Below are 6,750 nucleotides of genomic sequence, written 5' to 3' on the forward strand. Positions count from 1 at the left end.
GAACTTTTCTATGGGAAAAGTCATCTCCGGTGAACTTTTGTATTGGGAAAGTCATGCCCGGTGAACTTTTGTATTGGGAAAGTCATGCCCGGTGAATTTTTGTATTGGGAAAGTCATGCCCGGTGGACTTTTGCATTGGGAAAGTCATGCCCGGTGAACTTTTGTATTGGGAAAGTCATGCCCGGTGAACTTTTGTATTGGGAAAGTCATGCCCGGTGAACTTTTGTATTGGGAAAGTCATGCCCGGTGAACTTTTGTATTGGGAAAGTCATGCCCGGTGAACGTTTGTATTGGGAAAGTCATCTCCGGTGAACTTTTCTATGGGAAAAGTCATCTCCGGTGAACTTTTGTATTGGGAAAGTCATGCCCGGTGAACTTTTGTATTGGGAAAGTCATGCCCGGTGAACTTTTGTATTGGGAAAGCCATGCCCGGTGAACGTTTGTATTGGGAAAGTCATCTCCGGTGAACTTTTCTATGGGAAAAGTCATCTCCGGTGAACTTTTGTATTGGGAAAGTCATGCCCGGTGAACTTTTGTATTGGGAAAGTCATGCCCGGTGAACTTTTGTATTGGGAAAGTCATGCCCGGTGAACTTTTGTATTGGGAAAGTCATCTCCCGTGAACTTTTGTATGGGAAAAGTCATGCCCGGTGAACTTTTGTATTGCTAGAGTCATCTCCGGTGAACTTTTGTATGGGAAAAGTCATCTCCGGTGAACTTTTGTATTGGGAAAGTCATGCCCGGTGAACTTTTGTATTGGGAAAGTCATGCCCGGTGAACTTTTGTATTGGGAAAGTCATGCCCGGTGAACTTTTGTATTGGGAAAGTCATGCCCGGTGAACTTTTGTATTTTGAAAGTCATGCCCGGTGAACTTTTGTATTGGGAAAGTCATGCCCGGTGAACTTTTGTATTGGGAAAGTCATGCCCGGTGAACTTTTGTATTTGGAAGTCATCTCCGGTGAACTTTTGTATGGGAAAAGTCATCTCCGGTGAACTTTTGTATTGGGAAAGTCATGCCCGGTGAACTTTTGTATTGGGAAAGTCATGCCCGGTGAACTTTAGTATTGGGAAAGTCATGCCCGGTGAACTTTTGTATTGGGAAAGTCATGCCCGGTGAACTTTTGTATTGGGAAAGTCATGCCCGGTGAACTTTTGTATTGGGAAAGTCATGCCCGGTGAACTTTTGTATTGGGAAAGTCATGCCCGGTGAACTTTTGTATTGGGAAAGTCATCTCCGGTGAACTTTTGTATGGGAAAAGTCATGCCAGGTGAACGTTTGCATTGGGAAAGTCATGCCCGGTGAAATTTTGTATTGGGAAAGTCATGTCCGGTGAACTTTTGTATTGGGAAAGTCATGCCCGGTGAACTTTTGTATTGGGAAAGTCGTGCCCGGTGACCTTTTGTATTGGGAAAGTCATGCCCGGTGAACTTTTGTATTGGGAAAGTCATCTCCGGTGAACTTTTGTATTGGGAAAGTCATGCCCGGTGAACTTTTGTATTGGGAAAGTCATGCCCGGTGAACTTTTGTATGGGAAAAGTCATGCCCGGTGAACTTTTGTATTGGGAAAATAATCTCCGGTGAACTTTTCTATGGGAAAAGTCATCTCCGGTGAACTTTTGTATTGGGAAAGTCATGCCCGGTGAACTTTTGTATTGGGAAAGTCGTGCCCGGTGAACTTTTGTAATGGGAAAGTCATGCCCGGTGAACTTTTGTATGGGAAAAGACATGCCCGGTGAACTTTTGTATTGGGAAAGTCATGCCCGGTGAACTTTTCTATGGGAAAAGTCATCTCCGGTGAACTTTTGTATTGGGAAAGTCATGCCCGGTGAACTTTTGTATTGGGAAAGTCATGCCCGGTGAATTTTTGTATTGGGAAAGTCATGCCCGGTGGACTTTTGCATTGGGAAAGTCATGCCCGGTGAACTTTTGTATTGGGAAAGTCATGCCCGGTGAACTTTTGTATTGGGAAAGTCATGCCCGGTGAACTTTTGTATTGGGAAAGTCATGCCCGGTGAACTTTTGTATTGGGAAAGTCATGCCCGGTGAACTTTTGTATTGGGAAAGTCATGCCCGGTGAACTTTTGTATTTTGAAAGTCATGCCCGGTGAACTTTTGTATTGGGAAAGTCATGCCCGGTGAACTTTTGTATTGGGAAAGTCATGCCCGGTGAACTTTTGTATTGGGAAGTCATCTCCGGTGAACTTTTGTATGGGAAAAGTCATCTCCGGTGAACTTTTGTATTGGGAAAGTCATGCCCGGTGAACTTTTGTATTGGGAAAGTCATGCCCGGTGAACTTTTGTATTGGGAAAGTCATGCCCGGTGAACTTTTGTATTGGGAAAGTCATGCCCGGTGAACTTTTGTATTGGGAAAGTCATGCCCGGTGAACTTTTGTATTGGGAAAGTCATCTCCGGTGAACTTTTGTATGGGAAAAGTCATGCCAGGTGAACGTTTGTATTGGGAAAGTCATGCCCGGTGAACTTTTGTATTGGGAAAGTCATGCCCGGTGAACTTTTGTATTGGGAAAGTCGTGCCCGGTGACCTTTTGTATTGGGAAAGTCATGCCCTGTGAACTTTTGTATTGGGAAAGTCATCTCCGGTGAACTTTTGTATTGGGAAAGTCATGCCCGGTGAACTTTTGTATTGGGAAAGTCATGCCCGGTGAACTTTTGTATGGGAAAAGTCATGCCCGGTGAACTTTTGTATTGGGAAAATCATCTCCGGTGAACTTTTCTATGGGAAAAGTCATCTCCGGTGAACTTTTGTATTGGGAAAGTCATGCCCGGTGAACTTTTGTATTGGGAAAGTCGTGCCCGGTGAACTTTTGTAATGGGAAAGTCATGCCCGGTGAACTTTTGTATGGGAAAAGTCATGCCCGGTGAACTTTTGTATTGGGAAAGTCATGCCCGGTGAACTTTTGTATTGGGAAAGTCATGCCCGGTGAACTTTTGTATTGGAAAAGTCATCTCCGGTGAACTTTTGTATTGGGAAAGTCATGCCCGGTGAACTTTTGTATTGGGAAAGTCATGCCCGGTGGACTTTTGTATTGGGAAAGTCATGCCCGGTGAACTTTTGTATTGGGAAAGTCATGCCCGGTGAACTTTTGTATTGGGAAAGTCATCTCCGGTGAACTTTTGTATTGGGAAAGTCATGCCCGGTGAGCTTTTGTATTGGGAAAGTCATGCCCGGTGAACTTTTGTATTGGGAAAGTCATGCCCGGTGAACTTTTGTATTGGGAAAGTCATGCCCGGTGGACTTTTGTATTGGGAAAGTCATGCCCGGTGAACTTTTGTATTGGGAAAGTCATGCCCGGTGAACTTTTGTATTGGGAAAGTCATGCCCGGTGAACTTTTGTGTTGGGAAAGTCATGCCCGGTGAACTTTTGTATTGGGAAAGTCATGCCCGGTGAACGTTTGTATTGGGAAAGTCATCTCCGGTGCACTTTTCTATGGGAAAAGTCATCTCCGGTGAACTTTTGTATTGGGAAAGTCATGCCCGGTGAACTTTTGTATTGGGAAAGTCATGCCCGGTGAACTTTTGTATTGGGAAAGTCATCTCCGGTGAACTTTTCTATGGGAAAAGTCATCTCCGGTGAACTTTTGTATTGGGAAAGTCATGCCCGGTGAACTTTTGTATTGGGAAAGTCATCTCCGGTGAACTTTTGTATGGGAAAAGTCATCTCTGGTGAACTTTTGTATTGGGAAAGTCATGCCCGGTGAACTTTTGTATTGGGAAAGTCATGCCCGGTGAACTTTTGTATTGGGATAGTCATGCCCGGTGAACTTTTGTATTGGGAAAGTCATGCCCGGTGAACTTTTGTATTGGGAAAGTCATGCCCGGTGAACTTTTGTATTGGGAAAGTCATGCCCGGTGAACTTTTGTATTGGGAAAGTCATGCCCGGTGAACTTTTGTATTGGGAAAGTCATGCCCGGTGGACTTTTGTATTGGGAAAGTCATTCCCGGTGAACTTTTGTATTGGGAAAGTCATGCCCGGTGAACTTTTGTATTGGGAAAGTCATGCCCGGTGAACTTTTGTATTGGGAAAGTCATGCCCGGTGAACTTTTGTATTGGGAAAGTCATGCCCGGTGAACGTTTGTATTGGGAAAGTCATCTCCGGTGAACTTTTCTATGGGAAAAGTCATCTCCGGTGAACTTTTGTATTGGGAAAGTCATGCCCGGTGAACTTTTGTATTGGGAAAGTCATGCCCGGTGAACTTTTGTATTGGGAAAGTCATGCCCGGTGAATTTTTGTATTGGGAAAGTCATGCCCGGTGGACTTTTGTATTGGGAAAGTCATGCCCGGTGAACTTTTGTATTGGGAAAGTCATGCCCGGTGAACTTTTGTATTGGGAAAGTCATGCCCGGTGAACTTTTGTATTGGGAAAGTCATGCCCGGTGAACGTTTGTATTGGGAAAGTCATCTCCGGTGAACTTTTCTATGGGAAAAGTCATCTCCGGTGAACTTTTGTATTGGGAAAGTCATGCCCGGTGAACTTTTGTATTGGGAAAGTCATGCCCGGTGAACTTTTGTATTGGGAAAGCCATGCCCGGTGAACGTTTGTATTGGGAAAGTCATCTCCGGTGAACTTTTCTATGGGAAAAGTCATCTCCGGTGAACTTTTGTATTGGGAAAGTCATGCCCGGTGAACTTTTGTATTGGGAAAGTCATGCCCGGTGAACTTTTGTATTGGGAAAGTCATGCCCGGTGAACTTTTGTATTGGGAAAGTCATCTCGGGTGAACTTTTGTATGGGAAAAGTCATGCCCGGTGAACTTTTGTATTGGGAGAGTCATCTCCGGTGAACTTTTGTATGGGAAAAGTCATCTCCGGTGAACTTTTGTATTGGGAAAGTCATGCCCGGTGAACTTTTGTATTGGGAAAGTCATGCCCGGTGAACTTTTGTATTGGGAAAGTCATGCCCGGTGAACTTTTGTATTGGGAAAGTCATGCCCGGTGAACTTTTGTATTGGGAAAGTCATGCCCGGTGAATTTTTGTATTGGGAAAGTCATGCCCGGTGGACTTTTGTATTGGGAAAGTCATGCCCGGTGAACTTTTGTATTGGGAAAGTCATGCCCGGTGAACTTTTGTATTGGGAAAGTCATGCCCGGTGAACTTTTGTATTGGGAAAGTCATGCCCGGTGAACTTTTGTATTGGGAAAGTCATGCCCGGTGAACTTTTGTATTGGGAAAGTCATGCCCGGTGAACGTTTGTATTGGGAAAGTCATCTCCGGTGAACTTTTCTATGGGAAAAGTCATCTCCGGTGAACTTTTGTATTGGGAAAGTCATGCCCGGTGAAATTTTGTATTGGGAAAGTCATGCCCGGTGAACTTTTGTATTGGGAAAGCCATGCCCGGTGAACGTTTGTATTGGGAAAGTCATCTCCGGTGAACTTTTCTATGGGAAAAGTCATCTCCGGTGAACTTTTGTATTGGGAAAGTCATGCCCGGTGAACTTTTGTATTGGGAAAGTCATGCCCGGTGAACTTTTGTATTGGGAAAGTCATGCCCGGTGAACTTTTGTATTGGGAAAGTCATCTCCGGTGAACTTTTGTATGGAAAAAGTCATGCCCGGTGAACTTTTGTATTGCTAGAGTCATCTCCGGTGAACTTTTGTATGGGAAAAGTCATCTCCGGTGAACTTTTGTATTGGGAAAGTCATGCCCGGTGAACTTTTGTATTGGGAAAGTCATGCCCGGTGAACTTTTGTATTGGGAAAGTCATGCCCGGTGAACTTTTGTATTTTGAAAGTCATGCCCGGTGAACTTTTGTATTGGGAAAGTCATGCCCGGTGAACTTTTGTATTGGGAAAGTCATGCCCGGTGAACTTTTGTATTGGGAAGTCATCTCCGGTGAACTTTTGTATGGGAAAAGTCATCTCCGGTGAACTTTTGTATTGGGAAAGTCATGCCCGGTGAACTTTTGTATTGGGAAAGTCATGCCCGGTGAACTTTTGTATTAGGAAAGTCATGCCCGGTGAACTTTTGTATTGGGAAAGTCATGCCCGGTGAACTTTTGTATTGGGAAAGTCATGCCCGGTGAACTTTTGTATTGGGAAAGTCATGCCCGGTGAACTTTTGTATTGGGAAAGTCATCTCCGGTGAACTTTTGTATGGGAAAAGTCATGCCAGGTGAACGTTTGCATTGGGAAAGTCATGCCCGGTGAAATTTTGTATTGGGAAAGTCATGCCCGGTGAACTTTTGTATTGGGAAAGTCATGCCCGGTGAACTTTTGTATTGGGAAAGTCGTGCCCCGTGACCTTTTGTATTGGGAAAGTCATGCCCGGTGAACTTTTGTATTGGGAAAGTCATCTCCGGTGAACTTTTGTATTGGGAAAGTCATGCCCGGTGAACTTTTGTATTGGGAAAGTCATGCCCGGTGAACTTTTGTATGGGAAAAGTCATGCCCGGTGAACTTTTGTATTGGGAAAATCATCTCCGGTGAACTTTTCTATGGGAAAAGTCATCTCCGGTGAACTTTTGTATTGGGAAAGTCATGCCCGGTGAACTTTTGTATTGGGAAAGTCGTGCCCGGTGAACTTTTGTAATGGGAAAGTCATGCCCGGTGAACTTTTGTATGGGAAAAGACATGCCCGGTGAACTTTTGTATTGGGAAAGTCATGCCCGGTGAACTTTTGTATTGGGAAAGTCATGCCCGGTGAACTTTTGTATTGGGAAAGTCATCTCCGGTGAACTTTTGTATTGGGAAAGTCATGCCCGGTGAACTTTTGTATTGGGAAAGTCATGC

Source organism: Musca autumnalis, unplaced genomic scaffold (genome assembly GCF_047663935.1).
Source record: "Musca autumnalis isolate F117 unplaced genomic scaffold, ASM4766393v1 scaffold_5, whole genome shotgun sequence".
NCBI classification, from domain to species: Eukaryota; Metazoa; Arthropoda; class Insecta; order Diptera; family Muscidae; genus Musca; species Musca autumnalis.